The sequence below is a fragment of the Taudactylus pleione genome, unplaced genomic scaffold, assembly GCF_031769625.1.
Source record: "Taudactylus pleione unplaced genomic scaffold, aTauple2 ptg001574l, whole genome shotgun sequence".
In the NCBI taxonomy this organism is placed as follows: domain Eukaryota; kingdom Metazoa; phylum Chordata; class Amphibia; order Anura; family Myobatrachidae; genus Taudactylus; species Taudactylus pleione.
Window position 1 is genome coordinate 88,996 of NW_028285971.1, and position 25,581 is coordinate 114,576.

Consider the following 25,581-nt stretch of genomic DNA (forward strand, 5'->3'; position numbering starts at 1 on the left):
CATCTCAGGTAGTATGTGTTCCTGTTTCTCTAATTCTGTTCCACTGTGTGACTCACCTCAGGTAGTATGTGTTCCTGCTATCTCTAATTCTGTTCCACTGTGTGAATCACCTCATGTAGTATGTGTTCCTGCTATCTCTAATTCTGGTCAACTGTGTGACTCACCTCAGGTATTATGTGTTCCTGCTATCTCTATTGCTTCTATTGCACTGTGTGACTCACCTCAGGTAGTATGTGTTCCTGCTATCTCCAATTATTTTCCACTGTGTGACTCACCTCAGGTAGTATGTGTTCCTGCTATCTCTAATTCAGTTCCACTATGTGACTCACCTCATGTAGTATGTGTTCCTGCTATCTCTAATTCTGTTCCACTGTGTGACTCACCTCAGGTAGTATGTGTTCCTGCTAGCTCTAATTATGTTCCACTGTGTGACTCACCTCATGTAGTATGTGTTCCTGCTATCTCTAATTCTGTTCCACTATGTGACTCACCTCAGGTAGTATGTGTTCCTGCTATCTCTAATTCTGTTCCACTGTGTGACTCACCTCAGGTAGTATGTGTTCCTGCTATCTCTAATTCTGTTCCACTGTGTGACTCACCTCATGTAGTATGTGTTCCTGCTATATCTAATTCTGGTCCACTGTGTGACTCACCTCAGGTATTATGTGTTCCTGCTATCTCTATTGCTTCTATTGCACTGTGTGACTCACCTCAGGTATTATGTGTTCCTGCTAACTCTATTGCTTCTATTGCACTGTGTGACTCACCTCAGGTATTATGTATTCCTGCTATCTCTATTGCTTCTATTGCACTGTGTCAATCACCTCAGGTAGTCTGTGTTCCTGCTATCTCTAATTCTGTTCCACTGTGTGACTCACCTCAGGTAGTATGTGTTCCTGCTATCTCTAATTCTGTTCCACTGTGAGACTCACCTCATGTAGTATGTGTTCCTGCTATATCTAATTCTGGTCCACTGTGTGACTCACCTCAGGTATTATGTGTTCCTGCTATCTCTATTGCTTCTATTGCACTGTGACTCACCTCAGGTATTATGTGTTCCTGCTAACTCTATTGCTTCTATTGCACTGTGTGACTCACCTCAGGTATTATGTATTCCTGCTATCTCTATTGCTTCTATTGCACTGTGTCACTCACCTCAGGTAGTCTGTGTTCCTGCTATCTCTAATTCTGTTCCACTGTGTGACTCAGCTTAGGTAGTATGTATTCCTGCTATCTCTATTGCTTTTATTCCACTGTGTGACTCACCTCAGGTAGTATGTATTCCTGTTATCTCTAATTCTGTTCCACTGTGTGACTCACCTCAGGTAGTATGTGTTCCTGCTATCTCTAATTCTGTTCCACTGTGTGACTCAACTCAGGTAGTTTGTGTTCCTGCAATCTCTAATTATGTTCCACTGTGTGACTCACCTCATGTAGTATGTGTTCCTGCTATCTCTTTTTCTGTTCCACTGTGTGACTCACCTCAGGTATTATGTGTTCCTGCTATCTCTATTGCTTCTATTGCACTGTGTGACTCACCTCAGGTATTATGTGTTCCTGCTAACTCTATTGCTTCTATTGCACTGTGTGACTCACCTCAGGTATTATGTATTCCTGCTATCTCTATTGCTTCTATTGCACTGTGTCAATCACCTCAGGTAGTCTGTGTTCCTGCTATCTCTAATTCTGTTCCACTGTGTGACTCACCTCAGGTAGTATGTGTTCCTGCTATCTCTAATTCTGTTCCACTGTGAGACTCACCTCATGTAGTATGTGTTCCTGCTATATCTAATTCTGGTCCACTGTGTGACTCACCTCAGGTATTATGTGTTCCTGCTATCTCTATTGCTTCTATTGCACTGTGTGACTCACCTCAGGTATTATGTGTTCCTGCTAACTCTATTGCTTCTATTGCACTGTGTGACTCACCTCAGGTATTATGTATTCCTGCTATCTCTATTGCTTCTATTGCACTGTGTCACTCACCTCAGGTAGTCTGTGTTCCTGCTATCTCTAATTCTGTTCCACTGTGTGACTCAGCTTAGGTAGTATGTATTCCTGCTATCTCTATTGCTTTTATTCCACTGTGTGACTCACCTCAGGTAGTATGTATTCAAGTTATCTCTAATTCTGTTCCACTGTGTGACTCACCTCAGGTAGTATGTGTTCCTGCTATCTCTAATTCTGCTCCACTGTGTGACTCAACTCAGGTAGTTTGTGTTCCTGCAATCTCTAATTATGTTCCACTGTGTGACTCACCTCATGTAGTATGTGTTCCTGCTATCTCTTTTTCTGTTCCACTGTGTGACTCACCTCAGGTAGTATGTGTTCCTGCTTTCTCTAATTCTGTTCCACTATGTGACTCACCTCAGGTAGTATGTGTTCCTGCTATCTCTAATTCTGTTCCACTGTGAGACTCACCTCATGTAGTATGTGTTCCTGCTATATCTAATTCTGGTCCACTGTGTGACTCACCTCAGGTATTATGTGTTCCTGCTATCTCTATTGCTTCTATTGCACTGTGTGACTCACCTCAGGTATTATGTGTTCCTGCTAACTCTATTGCTTCTATTGCACTGTGTGACTCACCTCAGGTATTATGTATTCCTGCTATCTCTATTGCTTCTATTGCACTGTGTCACTCACCTCAGGTAGTCTGTGTTCCTGCTATCTCTAATTCTGTTCCACTGTGTGACTCAGCTTAGGTAGTATGTATTCCTGCTATCTCTATTGCTTTTATTCCACTGTGTGACTCACCTCAGGTAGTATGTATTCCTGTTATCTCTAATTCTGTTCCACTGTGTGACTCACCTCAGGTAGTATGTGTTCCTGCTATCTCTAATTCTGTTCCACTGTGTGACTCAACTCAGGTAGTTTGTGTTCCTGCAATCTCTAATTATGTTCCACTGTGTGACTCACCTCATGTAGTATGTGTTCCTGCTATCTCTTTTTCTGTTCCACTGTGTGACTCACCTCAGGTAGTATGTGTTCCTGCTTTCTCTAATTATGTTCCACTGTGTGACTCACCTCATGTAGTATGTGTTCCAGCTATCTCTATTGCTTCTATTGCTCTGTATGACTCCCCTCAGGTATTATGTGTTCCTGCTAACTCTATTGCTTCTATTGCACTGAGTGACTCACCTCAGGTATTATGTGTTCCTGCTAACTCTATTGCTTCTATTGCACTGTGTGACTCACCTCAGGTAGTCTATGTTCCTGCTATATCTAATTCTGTTCCACTGTGTGACTCACCTTAGGTAGTATGTATTCCTGCTATCTCTACTGCTTCTATTGCACTGTGTGACTCATCTCAGGTAGTATGTGTTCCTGTTTCTCTAATTCTGTTCCACTGTGTGACTCACCTCAGGTAGTATGTGTTCCTGCTATCTCTAATTCTGTTCCACTGTGTAACTCACCTCATGTAGTATGTGTTCCTGCTATCTCTAATTCTGGTCAACTGTGTGACTCACCTCAGGTATTATGTGTTCCTGCTATCTCTATTGCTTCTATTGCACTGTGTGACTCACCTCAGGTAGTATGTGTTCCTGCTATCTCCAATTATTTTCCACTGTGTGACTCACCTCAGGTAGTATGTGTTCCTGCTATCTCTAATTCTGTTCCACTATGTGACTCACCTCATGTAGTATGTGTTCCTGCTATCTCTAATTCTGTTCCACTGTGTGACTCACCTCAGGTAGTATGTGTTCCTGCTATCACTAATTCTGTTCCACTGTGTGACTCACCTCAGTTAGTATGTGTTCCTGCTATCTCTAATTCTGTTCCACTGTGTGACTCACCTCAGGTAGCTTGTATTCCTGCTATCTCTAATTCTGTTCCACTATGTGACTAACCTCAGGTAGTATGTGTTCCTGCTATCTCTAATTCTGTTCCACTGTGTGACTCACCTCAGGTAGTATGTGTTCCTGCTATCTCTAATTCTGTTCCACTGTGTGACTCACCTCATGTAGTATGTGTTCCTGCTATATCTAATTCTGGTCCACTGTGTGACTCACCTCACGTATTATGTGTTCCTGCTATCTCTATTGCTTCTATTGCACTGTGTGACTCACCTCAGGTATTATGTGTTCCTGCTAACTCTATTGCTTCTATTGCACTGTGTGACTCACCTCAGGTATTATGTATTCCTGCTATCTCTATTGCTTCTATTGCACTGTGTCACTCACCTCAGGTAGTCTGTGTTCCTGCTATCTCTAATTCTGTTCCACTGTGTGACTCACCTTAGGTAGTATGTATTCCTGCTATCTCTATTGCTTTTATTCCACTGTGTGACTCACCTCAGGTAGTATGTATTCCTGTTATCTCTAATTCTGTTCCACTGTGTGACTCACCTCAGGTAGTATGTGTTCCTGCTATCTCTAATTCTGTTCCACTGTGTGACTCAACTCAGGTAGTATGTGTTCCTGCTATCTCTATTGCTTCTATTGCACTGTGTGACTCATCTCAGGTAGTATGTGTTCCTGTTTCTCTAATTCTGTTCCACTGTGTGACTCACCTCAGGTAGTATGTGTTCCTGCTATCTCTAATTCTGTTCCACTGTGTGACTCACCTCATGTAGTATGTCTTCCTGCTATCTCTAATTCTGGTCAACTGTGTGACTCACCTCAGGTATTATGTGTTCCTGCTATCTCTATTGCTTCTATTGCACTGTGTGACTCACCTCAGGTAGTATGTGTTCCTGCTATCTCCAATTATTTTCCACTGTTTGACTCACCTCAGGTAGTATGTGTTCCTGCTATCTCTAATTCTGTTCCACTATGTGACTCACCTCATGTAGTATGTGTTCCTGCTATCTCTAATTCTATTCCACTGTGTGACTCACCTCAGGTAGTATGTGTTCCTGCTAGCTCTAATTATGTTCCACTGTGTGACTCACCTCATGTAGTATGTGTTCCTGCTATCTCTAATTCTGTTCCACTATGTGACTCACCTCAGGTAGTATGTGTTCCTGCTATCTCTTATTCTGTTCCACTGTGTGACTCACCTCAGGTAGTATGTGTTCCTGCTATCTCTAATTCTGTTCCACTGTGTGACTCAACTCATGTAGTATGTGTTCCTGCTATATCTAATTCTGGTCCACTGTGTGACTCACCTCAGGTATTATGTGTTCCTGCTATCTCTATTGCTTCTATTGCACTGTGTGACTCACCTCAGGTATTATGTGTTCCTGCTAACTCTATTGCTTCTATTGCACTGTGTGACTCACCTCAGGTATTATGTATTCCTGCTATCTCTATTGCTTCTATTGCACTGTGTCAATCACCTCAGGTAGTCTGTGTTCCTGCTATCTCTAATTCTGTTCCACTGTGTGACTCACCTTAGGTAGTATGTATTCCTGCTATCTCTATTGCTTTTATTCCACTGTGTGACTCACCTCAGGTAGTATGTATTCCTGTTATCTCTAATTCTGTTCCACTGTGTGACTCACCTCAGGTAGTATGTGTTCCTGCTATCTCTAATTCTGTTCCACTGTGTGACTCATCTCAGGTAGTATGTGTTCCTGCTATCTCTAATTATGTTCCACTGTGTGACTCACCTCATGTAGTATGTGTTCCTGCTATCTCTTTTTCTGTTCCACTGTGTGACTCACCTCAGGTAGTATGTGTTCCTGCTTTCTCTAATTATGTTCCACTGTGTGACTCACCTCATGTAGTATGTGTTCCTGCTATCTCTAATTCTGGTCCACTGTGTGACTCACCTCAGGTATTATGTGTTCCTGCTATCTCTATTGCTTCTATTGCACTGTGTGACTCACCTCAGATAGTATGTATTCCTGCTATCTCCAATTATGTTCCACTGTGTGACTCACCTCAGGTAGTATGTGTTCCTGCTATCTCTAATTCTGTTCCACTGTGTGACTCACCTCAGGTAGTATGTGTTCCTGTTTCTCTAATTCTGTTCCACTGTGTGACTCACCTCAGGTAGTATGTGTTCCTGCTATCTCTAATTCTGTTCCACTGTGTGACTCACCTCATGTAGTATGTCTTCCTGCTATCTCTAATTCTGGTCAACTGTGTGACTCACCTCAGGTATTATGTGTTCCTGCTATCTCTATTGCTTCTATTGCACTGTGTGACTCACCTCAGGTAGTATGTGTTCCTGCTATCTCCAATTATTTTCCACTGTGTGACTCACCTCAGGTAGTATGTGTTCCTGCTATCTCTAATTCTGTTCCACTATGTGACTCACCTCATGTAGTATGTGTTCCTGCTATCTCTAATTCTATTCCACTGTGTGACTCACCTCAGGTAGTATGTGTTCCTGCTAGCTCTAATTATGTTCCACTGTGTGACTCACCTCATGTAGTATGTGTTCCTGCTATCTCTAATTCTGTTCCACTATGTGACTCACCTCAGGTAGTATGTGTTCCTGCTATCTCTTATTCTGTTCCACTGTGTGACTCACCTCAGGTAGTATGTGTTCCTGCTATCTCTAATTCTGTTCCACTGTGTGACTCAACTCATGTAGTATGTGTTCCTGCTATATCTAATTCTGGTCCACTGTGTGACTCACCTCAGGTATTATGCGTTCCTGCTATCTCTATTGCTTCTATTGCACTGTGTGACTCACCTCAGGTATTATGTGTTCCTGCTAACTCTATTGCTTCTATTGCACTGTGTGACTCACCTCAGGTATTATGTATTCCTGCTATCTCTATTCCTTCTATTGCACTGTGTCAATCACCTCAGGTAGTCTGTGTTCCTGCTATCTCTAATTCTGTTCCACTGTGTGACTCACCTTAGGTAGTATGTATTCCTGCTATCTCTATTGCTTTTATTCCACTGTGTGACTCACCTCAGGTAGTATGTATTCCTGTTATCTCTAATTCTGTTCCACTGTGTGACTCACCTCAGGTAGTATGTGTTCCTGCTATCTCTAATTCTGTTCCACTGTGTGACTCATCTCAGGTAGTATGTGTTCCTGCTATTTCTAATTATGTTCCACTGTGTGACTCACCTCATGTAGTATGTGTTCCTGCTCTCTTTTTCTGTTCCACTGTGTGACTCACCTCAGGTAGTATGTGTTCCTGCTTTCTCTAATTATGTTCCACTGTGTGACTCACCTCATGTAGTATGTGTTCCTGCTATCTCTAATTCTGGTCCACTGTGTGACTCACCTCAGGTATTATGTGTTCCTGCTATCTCTATTGCTTCTATTGCACTGTGTGACTCACCTCAGATAGTATGTATTCCTGCTATCTCCAATTATGTTCCACTGTGTGACTCACCTCAGGTAGTATGTGTTCCTGCTATCTCTAATTCTGTTCCACTGTGTGACTCACCTCAGGTAGTATGTGTTCCTGCTATCTCTAATTCTGTTCCACTGTGTGACTCACCTCAGTTAGTATGTGTTCCTGCTATCTCTAATTCTGTTCCACTGTGTGACTCACCTCAGGTAGCTTGTATTCCTGCTATCTCTAATTCTGTTCCACTATGTGACTCACCTCAGGTAGTATGTGTTCCTGCTATCTCTAATTCTGTTCCACTGTGTGACTCACCTCAGGTAGTATGTGTTCCTGCTATCTCTAATTCTGTTCCACTGTGTGACTCACCTCATGTAGTATGTGTTCCTGCTATATCTAATTCTGGTCCACTGTGTGACTCACCTCAGGTATTATGTGTTCCTGCTATCTCTATTGCTTCTATTGCACTGTGTGACTCACCTCAGGTATTATGTGTTCCTGCTAACGCTATTGCTTCTATTGCACTGTGTGACTCACCTCAGGTATTATGTATTCCTGCTATCTCTATTGCTTCTATTGCACTGTGTCACTCACCTCAGGTAGTCTGTGTTCCTGCTATCTCTAATTCTGTTCCACTGTGTGACTCACCTTAGGTAGTATGTATTCCTGCTATCTCTATTGCTTTTATTCCACTGTGTGACTCACCTCAGGTAGTATGTATTCCTGTTATCTCTAATTCTGTTCCACTGTGTGACTCACCTCAGGTAGTATGTGTTCCTGCTATCTCTAATTCTGTTCCACTGTGTGACTCAACTCAGGTAGTATGTGTTCCTGCTATCTCTAATTATGTTCCACTCTGTGACTCACCTCATGTAGTATGTGTTCCTGCTATCTCTTTTTCTGTTCCACTGTGTGACACCTCAGGTAATATGTGTTCCTGCTTTCTCTAATTATGTTCCACTGTGTGACTCACCTCATGTAGTATGTGTTCCAGCTATCTCTATTGCTTCTATTGCTCTGTATGACTCACCTCAGGTATTATGTATTCCTGCTATCTCTATTGCTTCTATTGCACTGTGTCACTCACCTCAGATAGTCTGTGTTCCTGCTATCTCTAATTCTGTTCCACAGTGTGACTCACCTTAGGTAGTATGTATTCCTGCTATCTCTATTGCTTTTATTCCACTGTGTGGCTCACCTCAGGTAGTATGTATTCCTGTTATCTCTAATTCTGTTCCACTGTGTGACTCACCTCAGGTAGTATGTGTTCCTGCTATCTCTAATTCTGTTCCACTGTGTGAGTCACCTCAGGTAGTATGTATTCCTGCTATCTCTAATTCTGTTCCACTGTGTGACTCACCTTAGGTAGTATGTATTCCTGCTATCTCTAATTCTGTTCCACTGTGTGACTCACCTCAGGTATTATGTGTTCCTGCTATCTCTATTGCTTCTATTGCACTGTGTGACTCACCTCAGGTATTATGTGTTCCTGCTAACTCTATTGCATCTATTGCACTGTGTGACTCACCTCAGGTATTATGTATTCCTGCTATCTCTATTGCTTCTATTGCACTGTGTCAATCACCTCAGTTAGTCTGTGTTCCTGCTATCTCTAATTCTGTTCCACTGTGTGACTCACCTTAGGTAGTATGTATTCCTGCTATCTCTATTGCTTTTATTCCACTGTGTGACTCACCTCAGGTAGTATGTATTCCTGTTATCTCTAATTCTGTTCCACTGTGTGACTCACCTCAGGTAGTATGTGTTCCTGCTATCTCTAATTCTGTTCCACTGTGTGACTCAACTCAGGTAGTATGTGTTCCTGCTATCTCTAATTATGTTCCACTGTGTGACTCACCTCATGTAGTATGTGTTACTGCTATCTCTTTTTCTGTTCCACTGTGTGACTCACCTCAGGTAGTATGTGTTCCTGCTTTCTCTAATTATGTTCCACTGTGTGACTCACCTCATGTAGTATGTGTTCCTGCTATCTCTATTGCTTCTATTGCTCTGTATGACTCCCCTCAGGTGTTATGTGTTCCTGCTAACTCTATTGCTTCAATTGCACTGTGTGACTCACCTCAGGTAGTTTGTGTTTCTGCTATCTCTAATTCTGTTCCACTGTGTGACTCACCTTAGGTAGTATGTAATCCTGCTATCTCTATTGCTTCTATTGCACTGTGTGACTCATCTCAGGTAGTATGTGTTCCTGTTATCTCTAATTCTGTTCCACTGTGTGACTCACCTCAGGTAGTATGTGTTCCTGCTATCTCTAATTCTGTTCCACTGTGTGACTCACCTCATGTATGTGTTCCTGCTATCTCTAATTCTGGTCCACTGTGTGACTCACCTCAGGTATTATGTGTTCCTGCTATCTCTATTGCTTCTATTGCACTGTGTGACTCACCTCAGGTAGTATGTATTCCTGCTATCTCCAATTATGTTCCACTGTGTGACTCACCTCAGGTTGTATGTGTTCCTGCTATCTCTAATTCTGTTCCACTGTGTGACTCACCTCAGGTAGTATGTGTTCCTGCTATTTCTAATTCTGTTCCACTGTGTGACTCACCTCAGGTAGTATGTGTTCCTGCTATCTCTAATTCTGTTCCACTGTGTGACTCACCTCAGGTAGTATGTGTTCCTGCTATCTCTAATTCTGTTCCACTGTGTGACTCACCTCAGGTAGCTTGTATTCCTGCTCTCTCTAATTCTGTTCCACTATGTGACTCACCTCAGGTAGTATGTGTTCCTGCTATCTCTAATTCTGTTCCACTGTGTGACTCACCTCCGGTAGTATGTGTTCCTGCTATCTCTAATTCTGTTCCACTGTGTGACTCACCTCATGTAGTATGAGTTCCTGCTATATCTAATTCTGGTCCACTGTGTGACTCACCTCAGGTATTATGTGTTCTTGCTATCTCTATTGCTTCTATTGCACTGTGTGACTCACCTCAGGTATTATGTGTTCCTGCTAACTCTATTGCTTCTATTGCACTGTGTGACTCACCTCAGGTATTATGTATTCCTGCTATCTCTATTGCTTCTATTGCACTGTGTCACTCACCTCAGGTAGTCTGTGTTCCTGCTATCTCTAATTCTGTTCCACTGTGTGACTCACCGTAGGTAGTATGTATTACTGCTATCTCTATTGCTTTTATTCCACTGTGTGACTCACCTGAGGTAGTATGTATTCCTGTTATCTCTAATTCTGTTCCACTGTGTGACTCACCTCAGGTAGTATGTGTTCCTGCTATCTCTAATTCTGTTCCACTGTGTGACTCAACTCAGGTAGTATGTGTTCCTGCTATCTCTAATTATGTTCCACTGTGTGACTCACCTCATGTAGTATGTGTTCCTGCTATCTCTTTTTCTGTTCCACTGTGTGACTCACCTCAGGTAGTATGTGTTCCTGCTTTCTCTAATTATGTTCCACTGTGTGACTCACCTCATGTAGTATGTGTTCCAGCTATCTCTATTGCTTCTATTGCTCTGTATGACTCCCCTCAGGTATTATGTGTTCCTGCTAACTCTATAGCTTCTATTGCACTGAGTGACTCACCTCAGGTATTATGTGTTCCTGCTAACTCTATTGCTTCTATTGCACTGTGTGACTCACCTCAGGTAGTCTGTGTTCCTGCTATCTCTAATTCTGATCCACTGTGTGACTCACCTTAGGTAGTTTGTATTCCTGCTATCTCTATTGCTTCTATTGCACTGTGTGACTCATCTCAGGTAGTATGTGTTCCTTTTTCTCTAATTCTGTTCCACTGTGTGACTCACCTCAGGTAGTATGTGTTCCTGCTATCTCTAATTCTGTTCCACTGTGTGACTCACCTCAAGTAGTATGTGTTCCTGCTATCTCTAATTCTGGTCAACTGTGTGACTCACCTCAGGTATTGTGTGTTCCTGCTATCTCTATTGCTTCTATTGCACTGTGTGACTCACCTCAGGTAGTATGTGTTCCTGCTATCTCCAATTATTTTCCACTGTGTGACTCACCTCAGGTAGTATGTGTTCCTGCTATCCCTAATTCTGTTCCACTGTGTGACTCACCTCAGGTAGTATGTGTTCCTGCTATCTCTTTTTCTTTTCCACTGTGTGACTCACCTCAGGTAGTATGTGTTCCTGCTATCTCTAATTCTGGTCCACTGTGTGACTCACCTCAGGTAGTATGTATTCCTGCTATCTCTAATTCTGTTCCACTGTGTGACTAACCTTAGGTAGTATGTATTCCTGCTATCTCTAATTCTGTTCCACTGTGTGACTCACCTCAGGTAGTACGTATTCCTGCAATCTCTATTGCTTCTATTGCACTGTGTGACTCACCTCAGGTAGTATGTATTCCTGCTATCTCCAATTATGTTCCACTGTGTGACTCACCTCAGGTAGTATGTGTTCCTGCTATCTCTAATTCTGTTCCACTGTGTGACTCACCTCAGGTAGTATGTATTCCTGTTATCTCTAATTCTGTTCCACTCTGTGACTCACCTTAGGTAGTATGTATTACTGTTATCTCTAATTCTGTTCCACTGTGTGACTCACCTCAGGTAGTATGTGTTCCTGCTATCTCTAATTCTGTTCCACTGTGTGACTCACCTCAGTTAGTATGTGTTCCTGCTAGCTCTAATTATGTTCCACTATGTGACTCACCTCATGTAGTATGTGTTCCTGCTATCTCTAATTCTGGTCCACTGTGTGACTCACCTCAGGTAGTATGTGTTCCTGCTATCTCTAATTCTGGACCACTGTGTGACTCACCTCAGGTAGTATGTATTCCTGCTATCTCTAATTCTGGTCCACTGTGTGACTCACCTCAGGTAGTATGTGTTCCTGCTATCTCTAATTCTGGTCCACTATGTGACTCACCTCAGGTAGTATGTGTTCCAGCTATCTGTAACTCTGCTCCACTGTGTGACTCACCTCAGGTAGTATGTGTTCCTGCTATCTCTAATTCTGTTCCACTGTGTGACTCACTTCAGGTAGTATGTGTTCCTGCTATCTCTAATTCTGTTCCACTGTGTGACTGTATTCCTGCTATCTCTAATTCTGTTCCACTGTGTGACTCACCTCAGGTAGTATGTGTTCCTGCTATCTCTAATTCTGTTCCACTGTGTGACTCACCTCAGGTAGTATGTATTCCTGCTATCTCTAATTAGGTTCCACTGTGTGACTCACCTTAGGTAGTATGTATTCCTGCTATCACTAATTTTGTTCCACTGTGTGACTCACCTCAGGTAGTATGTATTCCTGCTATCTCTATTGCTTCTATTGCACTGTGTGACTCACCTCAGGTAGTATGTATTCCTGCTATCTCCAATTATGTTCCACTGTGTTACTCACCTCAGGTAGTATGTGTTCCTGCTATCTCTAATTCTGTTCCACTGTGTGACTCACCTTAGGTAGTATGTATTCCAGTTATCTCTAATTCTGTTCCACTGTGTGACTCACCTTAGGTAGTATGTATTCCTGCTATCTCTAATTAGGTTCCACTGTGTAACTCACCTCAGGTAGTATGTATTACTGCTATCTCTAATTCTGTTCCACTGTGTGACTCACCTCAGGTAGTATGTGTTCCTGTTATCTCTAATTCTGTTCCACTGTGTGACTCACCTCAGGTAGTATGTGTTCCTGCTAGCTCTAATTCTATTCCACTGTGTGACTCACTTCAGGTAGTATGTTTTCCTGCTATCTCTAATTCTGTTCCACTGTGTGACTGTGTTCCTGGTAGCTCTAATTCTGTTCCACTGTGTGACTCACCTCAGTTAGTATGTATTCCTGCTATCTCTAATTAGGTTCCACTGTGTGACCCACCTCAGGTAGTATGTATTCCTGCTATCTCTAATTAGGTTCCACTGTGTGACTCACCTCAGGTAGTATGTATTCCTGCTATCTCTAATTAGGTTCCACTGTGTGACTCACCTCAGGTAGTATGTATTACTGCTATCTCTAATTCTGTTCCACTGTGTGACACCTCAGGTAGTATGTGTTCCTGTTATCTCTAATTCTGTTCCACTGTGTGACTCACCTCAGGTAGCTTGTATTCCTGCTCTCTCTAATTCTGTTCCACTATGTGACTCACCTCAGGTAGTATGTGTTCCTGCTATCTCTAATTCTGTTCCACTGTGTGACTCACCTCAGGTAGTATGTGTTCCTGCTATCTCTAATTCTGTTCCACAGTGTGACTCACCTCAGGTAGTATGTGTTCTTGCTATTTCTAATTCTGTTCCACTGTGTGATTCACCTCAGATTGTATGTATTCCTGCTATCTCCAATTATGTTCCACTGTGTGACTCACCTCAGGTAGTATGTGTTCCTGCTATCTCTAATTCTGTTCCACAGTGTGACTCACCTCAGGTAGTATGTGTTCTTGCTATTTCTAATTCTGTTCCACTGTGTGACTCACCTCAGGTAGTATGTGTTCCTGCTATCTCTAATTCTGTTCCACTGTGTGACTCACCTCAGTTAGTATGTGTTCCTGCTATCTCTAATTCTGTTCCACTGTGTGACTCACCTCAGGTAGCTTGTATTCCTGCTATCTCTAATTCTGTTCCACTATGTGACTCACCTCAGGTAGTATGTGTTCCTGCTATCTCTAATTCTGTTCCACTGTGTGACTCACCTCAGGTAGTATGTGTTCCTGCTATCTCTAATTCTGTTCCACTGTGTGACTCACCTCATGTAGTATGTGTTCCTGCTATATCTAATTCTGGTCCACTGTGTGACTCACCTCGGGTATTATGTGTTCCTGCTATCTCTATTGCTTCTATTGCACTGTGTGACTCACCTCAGGTATTATGTGTTCCTGCTAACGCTATTGCTTCTATTGCACTGTGTGACTCACCTCAGGTATTATGTATTCCTGCTATCTCTATTGCTTCTATTGCACTGTGTCACTCACCTCAGGTAGTCTGTGTTCCTGCTATCTCTAATTCTGTTCCACTGTGTGACTCACCTTAGGTAGTATGTATTCCTGCTATCTCTATTGCTTTTATTCCACTGTGTGACTCACCTCAGGTAGTATGTATTCCTGTTATCTCTAATTCTGTTCCACTGTGTGACTCACCTCAGGTAGTATGTGTTCCTGCTATCTCTAATTCTGTTCCACTGTGTGACTCAACTCAGGTAGTATGTGTTCCTGCTATCTCTAATTATGTTCCACTCTGTGACTCACCTCATGTAGTATGTGTTCCTGCTATCTCTTTTTCTGTTCCACTGTGTGACACCTCAGGTAATATTTGTTCCTGCTTTCTCTAATTATGTTCCACTGTGTGACTCACCTCATGTAGTATGTGTTCCAGCTATCTCTATTGCTTCTATTGCTCTGTATGACTCACCTCAGGTATTATGTATTCCTGCTATCTCTATTGCTTCTATTGCACTGTGTCACTCACCTCAGATAGTCTGTGTTCCTGCTATCTCTAATTCTGTTCCACTGTGTGACTCACCTTAGGTAGTATGTATTCCTGCTATCTCTATTGCTTTTATTCCACTGTGTGGCTCACCTCAGGTAGTATGTATTCCTGTTATCTCTAATTCTGTTCCACTGTGTGACTCACCTCAGGTAGTATGTGTTCCTGCTATCTCTAATTCTGTTCCACTGTGTGAGTCACCTCAGGTAGTATGTATTCCTGCTATCTCTAATTCTGTTCCACTGTGTGACTCACCTTAGGTAGTATGTATTCCTGCTATCTCTAATTCTGTTCCACTGTGTGACTCACCTCAGGTATTATGTGTTCCTGCTATCTCTATTGCTTCTATTGCACTGTGTGACTCACCTCAGGTATTATGTGTTCCTGCTAACTCTATTGCATCTATTGCACTGTGTGACTCACCTCAGGTATTATGTATTCCTGCTATCTCTATTGCTTCTATTGCACTGTGTCAATCACCTCAGTTAGTCTGTGTTCCTGCTATCTCTAATTCTGTTCCACTGTGTGACTCACCTTAGGTAGTATGTATTCCTGCTATCTCTATTGCTTTTATTCCACTGTGTGACTCACCTCAGGTAGTATGTATTCCTGTTATCTCTAATTCTGTTCCACTGTGTGACTCACCTCAGGTAGTATGTGTTCCTGCTATCTCTAATTCTGTTCCACTGTGTGACTCAACTCAGGTAGTATGTGTTCCTGCTATCTCTAATTATGTTCCACTGTGTGACTCACCTCATGTAGTATGTGTTACTGCTATCTCTTTTTCTGTTCCACTGTGTGACTCACCTCAGGTAGTATGTGTTCCTGCTTTCTCTAATTATGTTCCACTGTGTGACTCACCTCATGTAGTATGTGTTCCTGCTATCTCTATTGCTTCTATTGCTCTGTATGACTCCCCTCAGGTGTTATGTGTTCCTGCTAACTCTATTGCTTCAATTGCACTGTGTGACTCACCTCAGGTAGTTTGTGTTTCTGCTATCTCTAATTCTGTTCCACTGTGTGACTCACCTTAGGTAGTATGTAATCCTGCTATCTCTATTGCTTCTATTGCACTGTGTGACTCATCTCAGGTAGTATGTGTTCCTGTTATCTCTAATTCTGTTCCACTGTGTGACTCACCTCAGGTAGTATGTGTTCCTGCTATCTCTAATTCTGTTCCACTGTGTGACTCACCTCATGTATGTGTTCCTGCTATCTCTAATTCTGGTCCACTGTGTGACTCACCTCAGGTATTATGTGTTCCTGCTATCTCTATTGCTTCTATTGCACTGTGTGACTCACCTCAGGTAGTATGTATTCCTGCTATCTCCAATTATGTTCCACTGTGTGACTCACCTCAGGTTGTATGTGTTCCTGCTATCTCTAATTCTGTTCCACTGTGTGACTCACCTCAGGTAGTATGTGTTCCTGCTATTTCTAATTCTGTTCCACTGTGTGACTCACCTCAGGTAGTATGTGTTCCTGCTATCTCTAATTCTGTTCCACTGTGTGACTCACCTCAGGTAGTATGTGTTCCTGCTATCTCTAATTCTGTTCCACTGTGTGACTCACCTCAGGTAGCTTGTATTCCTGCTCTCTCTAATTCTGTTCCACTATGTGACTCACCTCAGGTAGTATGTGTTCCTGCTATCTCTAATTCTGTTCCACTGTGTGACTCACCTCAGGTAGTATGTGTTCCTGCTATCTCTAATTCTGTTCCACTGTGTGACTCACCTCATGTAGTATGAGTTCCTGCTATATCTAATTCTGGTCCACTGTGTGACTCACCTCAGGTATTATGTGTTCCTGCTATCTCTATTGCTTCTATTGCACTGTGTGACTCACCTCAGGTATTATGTGTTCCTGCTAACTCTATTGCTTCTATTGCACTGTGTGACTCACCTCAGGTATTATGTATTCCTGCTATCTCTATTGCTTCTATTGCACTGTGTCACTCACCTCAGGTAGTCTGTGTTCCTGCTATCTCTAATTCTGTTCCACTGTGTGACTCACCGTAGGTAGTATGTATTCCTGCTATCTCTATTGCTTTTATTCCACTGTGTGACTCACCTGAGGTAGTATGTATTCCTGTTATCTCTAATTCTGTTCCACTGTGTGACTCACCTCAGGTAGTATGTGTTCCTGCTATCTCTAATTCTGTTCCACTGTGTGACTCAACTCAGGTAGTATGTGTTCCTGCTATCTCTAATTATGTTCCACTGTGTGACTCACCTCATGTAGTATGTGTTCCTGCTATCTCTTTTTCTGTTCCACTGTGTGACTCACCTCAGGTAGTATGTGTTCCTGCTTTCTCTAATTATGTTCCACTGTGTGACTCACCTCATGTAGTATGAGTTCCTGCTATCTCTATTGCTTCTATTGCACTGTGTGACTCATCTCAGGTAGTATGTGTTCCTTTTTCTCTAATTCTGTTCCACTGTGTGACTCACCTCAGGTAGTATGTGTTCCTGCTATCTCTAATTCTGTTCCACTGTGTGACTCACCTCATGTAGTATGTGTTCCTGCTATCTCTAATTCTGGTCAACTGTGTGACTCACCTCAGGTATTGTGTGTTCCTGCTATCTCTATTGCTTCTATTGCACTGTGTGACTCACCTCAGGTAGTATGTGTTCCTGCTATCTCCAATTATTTTCCACTGTGTGACTCACCTCAGGTAGTATGTGTTCCTGTTATCCCTAATTCTGTTCCACTGTGTGACTCACCTCAGGTAGTATGTGTTCCTGCTATCTCTTTTTCTGTTCCACTGTGTGACTCACCTCAGGTAGTATGTGTTCCTGCTATCTCTAATTCTGGTCCACTGTGTGACTCACCTCAGGTAGTATGTATTCCTGCTATCTCTAATTCTGTTCCACTGTGTGACTAACCTTAGGTAGTATGTATTCCTGCTATCTCTAATTCTGTTCCACTGTGTGACTCACCTCAGGTAGTATGTATTCCTGCAATCTCTATTGCTTCTATTGCACTGTGTGACTCACCTCAGGTAGTATGTATTCCTGCTATCTCCAATTATGTTCCACTGTGTGACTCACCTCAGGTAGTATGTGTTCCTGCTATCTCTAATTCTGTTCCACTGTGTGACTCACCTCAGGTAGTATGTATTCCTGTTATCTCTAATTCTGTTCCACTCTGTGACTCACCTTAGGTAGTATGTATTACTGTTATCTCTAATTCTGTTCCACTGTGTGACTCACCTCAGGTAGTATGTGTTCCTGCTATCTCTAATTCTGTTCCACTGTGTGACTCACCTCAGGTAGTATGTGTTCCTGCTAGCTCTAATTATGTTCCACTATGTGACTCACCTCATGTAGTATGTGTTCCTGCTATCTCTAATTCTGGTCCACTGTGTGACTCACCTCAGGTAGTATGTGTTCCTGCTATCTCTAATTCTGGTCCACTGTGTGACTCACCTCAGGTAGTATGTATTCCTGCTATCTCTAATTCTGGTCCACTGTGTGACTCACCTCAGGTAGTATGTGTTCCTGCTATCTCTAATTCTGGTCCACTATGTGACTCACCTCAGGTAGTATGTGTTCCAGCTATCTGTAACTCTGCTCCACTGTGTGACTCACCTCAGGTAGTATGTGTTCCTGCTATCTCTAATTCTGTTCCACTGTGTGACTCACTTCAGGTAGTATGTGTTCCTGCTATCTCTAATTCTGTTCCACTGTGTGACTGTATTCCTGCTATCTCTAATTCTGTTCCACTGTGTGACTCACCTCAGGTAGTATGTGTTCCTGCTATCTCTAATTCTGTTCCACTGTGTGACTCACCTCAGGTAGTATGTATTCCTGCTATCTCTAATTAGGTTCCACTGTGTGACTCACCTTAGGTAGTATGTATTCCTGCTATCTCTAATTTTGTTCCACTGTGTGACTCACCTCAGGTAGTATGTATTCCTGCTATCTCTATTGCTTCTATTGCACTGTGTGACTCACCTCAGGTAGTATGTATTCCTGCTATCTCCAATTATGTTCCACTGTGTTACTCACCTCAGGTAGTATGTGTTCCTGCTATCTCTAATTCTGTTCCACTGTGTGACTCACCTCAGGTAGTATGTGTTCCTGCTATCTCTAATTCTGTTCCACTGTGTGACTCACCTCAGGTAGTATGTATTCCTGTTATCTCTAATTCTGTTCCACTGTGTGACTCACCTTAGGTAGTATGTATTCCAGTTATCTCTAATTCTGTTCCACTGTGTGACTCACCTTAGGTAGTATGTATTCCTGCTATCTCTAATTAGGTTCCACTGTGTAACTCACCTCAGGTATTATGTATTACTGCTATCTCTAATTCTGTTCCACTGTGTGACTCACCTCAGGTAGTATGTGTTCCTGTTATCTCTAATTCTGTTCCACTGTGTGACTCACCTCAGGTAGTATGTGTTCCTGCTAGCTCTAATTCTATTCCACTGTGTGACTCACTTCAGGTAGTATGTTTTCCTGCTATCTCTAATTCTGTTCCACTGTGTGACTGTGTTCCTGGTAGCTCTAATTCTGTTCCACTGTGTGACTCACCTCAGTTAGTATGTATTCCTGCTATCTCTAATTAGGTTCCACTGTGTGACCCACCTCAGGTAGTATGTATTCCTGCTATCTCTAATTAGGTTCCACTGTGTGACTCACCTCAGGTAGTATGTATTCCTGCTATCTCTAATTAGGTTCCACTGTGTGACTCACCTCAGGTAGTATGTATTACTGCTATCTCTAATTCTGTTCCACTGTGTGACACCTCAGGTAGTATGTGTTCCTTTTATCTCTAATTCTGTTCCACTGTGTGACTCACCTCAGGTAGCTTGTATTCCTGCTCTCTCTAATTCTGTTCCACTATGTGACTCACCTCAGGTAGTATGTGTTCCTGCTATCTCTAATTCTGTTCCACTGTGTGACTCACCTCAGGTAGTATGTGTTCCTGCTATCTCTAATTCTGTTCCACTGTGTGACTCACCTCATGTAGTATGAGTTCCTGCTATATCTAATTTTGGTCCACTGTGTGACTCACCTCAGGTATTATGTGTTCCTGCTATCTCTATTGCTTCTATTGCACTGTGTGACTCACCTCAGGTATTATGTGTTCCTGCTAACTCTATTGCTTCTATTGCACTGTGTGACTCACCTCAGGTATTATGCATTCCTGCTATCTCTATTGCTTCTATTGCACTGTCACTCACCTCAGGTAGTCTGTGTTCCTGCTATCTCTAATTCTGTTCCACTGTGTGACTCACCGTAGGTAGTATGTATTCCTGCTATCTCTATTGCTTTTATTCCACTGTATGACTCACCTGAGGTAGTATGTATTCCTGTTATCTCTAATTCTGTTCCACTGTGTGACTCACCTCAGGTAGCATGTGTTCCTGCTATCTCTAATTCTGTTCCACTGTGTGACTCAACTCAGGTAGTATGTGTTCCTGCTATCTCTAATTATGTTCCACTGTGTGACTCACCTCATGTAGTATCTGTTCCTGCTATCTCTTTTTCTGTTCCACTGTGTGACTCACCTCAGGTAGTATGTGTTCCTGCTTTCTCTAATTATGTTCCACTGTGTGACTCACCTCATGTAGTATGTGTTCCAGCTATCTCTATTGCTTCTATTGCTCTGTATGACTCCCCTCAGGTATTATGTGTTCCTGCTAACTCTATAGCTTCTATTGCACTGAGTGACTCACCTCAGGTATTATGTGTTCCTGCTAACTCTATTGCTTCTATTGCACTGTGTGACTCACCTCAGGTAGTCTGTGTTCCTGCTATCTCTAATTCTGTTCCACTGTGTGACTCACCTTAGGTAGTATGTATTCCTGCTATCTCTATTGCTTCTATTGCACTGTGTGACTCATCTCAGGTAGTATGTGTTCCTTTTTCTCTAATTTTGTTCCACTGTGTGACTCACCTCAGGTAGTATGTGTTCCTGCTATCTCTAATTCTGTTCCACTGTGTGACTCACCTCATGTAGTATGCGTTCCTGCTATCTCTAATTCTGGTCAACTGTGTGACTCACCTCAGGTATTGTGTGTTCCTGCTATCTCTATTACTTCTATTGCACTGTGTGACTCACCTCAGGTAGTATGTGTTCCTGCTATCTCCAATTATTTTCCACTGTGTGACTCACCTCAGGTAGTATGTGTTCCTGCTATCCCTAATTCTGTTCCACTGTGTGACTCACCTCAGGTAGTATGTGTTCCTGTTATCTCTTTTTCTGTTCCACTGTGTGACTCACCTCAGGTAGTATGTGTTCCTGCTATCTCTAATTCTGGTCCACTGTGTGACTCACCTCAGGTAGTATGTATTCCTGCTATCTCTAATTCTGTTCCACTGTGTGACTAACCTTAGGTAGTATGTATTCCTGCTATCTCTAATTCTGTTCCACTGTGTGACTCACCTCAGGTAGTATGTATTCCTGCAATCTCTATTGCTTCTATTGCACTGTATGACTCACCTCAGGTAGTATGTATTCCTGCTATCTCCAATTATGTTCCACTGTGTGACTCACCTCAGGTAGTATGTGTTCCTGCTATCTCTAATTCTGTTCCACTGAGTGACTCACCTCAGGTAGTATGTATTCCTGTTATCTCTAATTCTGTTCCACTGTGTGACTCACCTTAGGTAGTATGTCTTACTGTTATCTCTAATTCTGTTCCACTGTGTGACTCACCTCAGGTAGTATGTGTTCCTGCTATCTCTAATTCTGTTCCACTGTGTGACTCACCTCAGGTAGTATGTGTTCCTGCTAGCTCTAATTATGTTCCACTATGTGACTCACCTCATGTAGTATGTGTTCCTGCTATCTCTAATTCTGGTCCACTGTGTGACTCACCTCAGGTATTATCTGTTCCTGCTATCTCTAATTCTGGTCCACTGTGTGACTCACCTCAGGTAGTATGTATTCCTGCTATCTCTAATTCTGGTCCACTGTGTGACTCACCTCAGGTAGTATGTGTTCCTGCTATCTCTAATTCTGGTCCACTATGTGACTCACCTCAGGTAGTATGTGTTCCAGCTATCTGTAACTCTGCTCCACTGTGTGACTCACCTCAGGTAGTATGTGTTCCTGCTATCTCTAATTCTGTTCCACTGTGTGACTCACTTCAGGTAGTATGTGTTCCTGCTATCTCTAATTCTGTTCCACTGTGTGACTGTATTCCTGCTATCTCTAATTCTGTTCCACTGTGTGACTCACCTCAGGTAGTATGTGTTCCTGCTATCTCTAATTCTGTTCCACTGTGTGACTCACCTCAGGTAGTATGTATTCCTGCTATCTCTAATTAGGTTCCACTGTGTGACTCACCTTAGGTAGTATGTATTCCTGCTATCTCTAATTTTGTTCCACTGTGTGACTCACCTCAGGTAGTATGTATTCCTGCTATCTCTATTGCTTCTATTGCACTGTGTGACTCACCTCAGGTAGTATGTATTCCTGCTATCTCCAATTATGTTCCACTGTGTTACTCACCTCAGGTAGTATGTGTTCCTGCTATCTCTAATTCTGTTCCACTGTGTGACTCACCTCAGGTAGTATGTGTTCCTGCTATCTCTAATTCTGTTCCACTGTGTGACTCACCTCAGGTAGTATGTATTCCTGTTATCTCTAATTCTGTTCCACTGTGTGACTCACCTTAGGTAGTATGTATTCCAGTTATCTCTAATTCTGTTCCACTGTGTGACTCACCTTAGGTAGTATGTATTCCTGCTATCTCTAATTAGGTTCCACTGTGTAACTCACCTCAGGTAGTATGTGTTCCTGTTATCTCTAATTCTGTTCCACTGTGTGACTCACCTCAGGTAGTATGTGTTCCTGCTAGCTCTAATTCTGTTCCACTGTGTGACTCACTTCAGGTAGTATGTTTTCCTGCTATCTCTAATTCTGTTCCACTGTGTGACTGTGTTCCTGCTAGCTCTAATTCTGTTCCACTGTGTGACTCACCTCAGTTAGTATGTATTCCTGCTATCTCTAATTAGGTTCCACTGTGTGACCCACCTCAGGTAGTATGTATTCCTGCTATCTCTAATTAGGTTCCACTGTGTGACTCACCTCAGGTAGTATGTATTCCTGCTATCTCTAATTAGGTTCCACTGTGTGACTCACCTCAGGTAGTATTCGTTCCTGCTAGCTCTAATTATGTTCCACTATGTGACTCACCTCATGTAGTATGTGTTCCTGCTATCTCTAATTCTGGTCCACTGTGTGACTCACCTCAGGTATTATCTGTTCCTGCTATCTCTAATTCTGGTCCACTGTGTGACTCACCTCAGGTAGTATGTATTCCTGCTATCTCTAATTCTGGTCCACTGTGTGACTCACCTCAGGTAATATGTGTTCCTACTATCTCTAATTCTGGTCCACTATGTGACTCACCTCAGGTAGTATGTGTTCCAGCTATCTGTAACTCTGCTCCACTGTGTGACTCACCTCAGGTAGTATGTGTTCCTGCTATCTCTAATTCTGTTCCACTGTGTGACACACCTCAGGTAGTATGTATTCCTGCTATCTCTAATTCTGTTCCACTGTGTGACTCACCACAGGTTGTATGTGTTCCTGCTATCTCTAATTCTGTTCCACTGTGTGACTCACCTTAGATAGAATGTGTTCCTGCTATCTCTAATTCTGTTCCACTGTGTGACTCACCTCAGGTAGTATGTGTTCCTGCTATCTCTAATTCTGTTCCACTGTGTGACTCACCTTAGGTAGTATGTATTACTGCTATCTCTAATTCTGTTCCACTGTGTGACTCACCTCAGGTAGTATATGTTCCTGCTAGCTCTAATTATGTTCCACTGTGTGACTCACCTCAGGTAGTATGTGTTCCTGCTAGCTCTAATTATGTTCCACTATGTGACTCACCTCATGTAGTATGTGTTCCTGCTATCTCTAATTCTGGTCCACTGTGTGACTCACCTCAGGTATTATCTGTTCCTGCTATCTCTAATTCTGGTCCACTGTGTGACTCACCTCAGGTAGTATGTATTCCTGCTATCTCTAATTCTGGTCCACTGTGTGACTCACCTCAGGTAGTATGTGTTCCTGCTATCTCTAATTCTGGTCCACTATGTTACTCACCTCAGGTAGTATGTGTTCCAGCTATCTGTAACTCTGCTCCACTGTGTGACTCACCTCAGGTAGTATGTGTTCCTGCTATCTCTAATTCTGTTCCACTGTGTGACTCACTTCAGGTAGTATGTGTTCCTGCTATCTCTAATTCTGTTCCACTGTGTGACTCACCTCAGGTAGTATGTGTTCCTGCTAGCTCTAATTATGTTCCACTATGTGACTCACCTCATGTAGTATGTGTTCCTGCTATCTCTAATTCTGGTCCACTGTGTGACTCACCTCAGGTATTATCTGTTCCTGCTATCTCTAATTCTGGTCCACTGTGTGACTCACCTCAGGTAGTATGTATTCCTGCTATCTCTAATTCTGGTCCACTGTGTGACTCACCTCAGGTAGTATGTGTTCCTGCTATCTCTAATTCTGGTCCACTATGTTACTCACCTCAGGTAGTATGTGTTCCAGCTATCTGTAACTCTGCTCCACTGTGTGACTCACCTCAGGTAGTATGTGTTCCTGCTATCTCTAATTCTGTTCCACTGTGTGACTCACTTCAGGTAGTATGTGTTCCTGCTATCTCTAATTCTGTTCCACTGTGTGACTGTGTTCCTGCTATCTCTAATTCTGTTCCACTGTGTGACTCACCTCAGGTAGTATGTGTTCCTGCTATCTCTAATTCTGTTCCAGTGTGTGACTCACCTCAGGTAGTATGTATTCCTGCTATCTCTACTGAGGTTCCACTGTGTGACTCACCTCAGGTAGTATGTATTCCTGCTATCTCTAATGAGGTTCCACTGTGTGACTCACCTCAGGTAGTATGTATTCCTGCTATCTCTAATTCTGTTCCACTGTGTGACTCACCTCAGGTAGTATGTATTCCTGCTATCTCTAATTCTGTTCCACTGTTTGACTCACTTCAGGTAGTATGTATTCCTGCTATCTCTAATTCTGTTCCACTGTGTGACTCACCTCAGGTAGTATGTATTCCTGCTATCTGTAACTCTGCTCCACTGTGTGACTCACCTCAGGTAGTATGTGTTCCGGCTATCTCTAATTCTGTTCCACTGTGTGACTCACCTCAGTTAGTATGTATTCCTGCTATCTCTAATTAGGTTCCACTGTGTGACTCACCTCAGGTAGTATGTATTCCTGCTATCTCTAATTAGGTTCCACTGTGTGACTCACCTCAGGTAGTATGTATTCCTGCTATCTCTAATTAGGTTCCACTGTGTGACTCACCTCAGGTAGTATGTATTACTGCTATCTCTAATTCTGTTCCACTGTGTGACTCACCTCAGGTAGTATGTGTTCCTGTTATCTCTAATTCTGTTCCACTGTGTGACTCACCTCAGGTAGTATGTGTTCCTGCTAGCTCTAATTCTGTTCCACTGTGTGACTCACCTCAGGTAGTATGTGTTCCTGCTAGCTCTAATTATGTTCCACTATGTGACTCACCTCATGTAGTATGTGTTCCTGCTATCTCTAATTCTGGTCCACTGTGTGACTCACCTCAGGTATTATCTGTTCCTGCTATCTCTAATTCTGGTCCACTGTGTGACTCACCTCAGGTATTATCTGTTCCTGCTATTTGTAATTCTGGTCCACTGTGTGACTCACCTCAGGTAGTATGTATTCCTGCTATCTCTAATTCTGGTCCACTGTGTGACTCACCTCAGGTAGTATGTGTTCCTGCTATCTCTAATTCTGATCCACTATGTGACTCACCTCAGGTAGTATGTGTTCCAGCTATCTGTAACTCTGCTCCACTGTGTGACTCACCTCAGGTAGTATGTGTTCCTGCTATCTCTAATTCTGTTCCACTGTTTGACTCACTTCAGGTAGTATGTGTTCCTGCTATCTCTAATTCTGTTCCACTGTGTGACTGTGTTCCTGCTATCTCTAATTCTGTTCCAC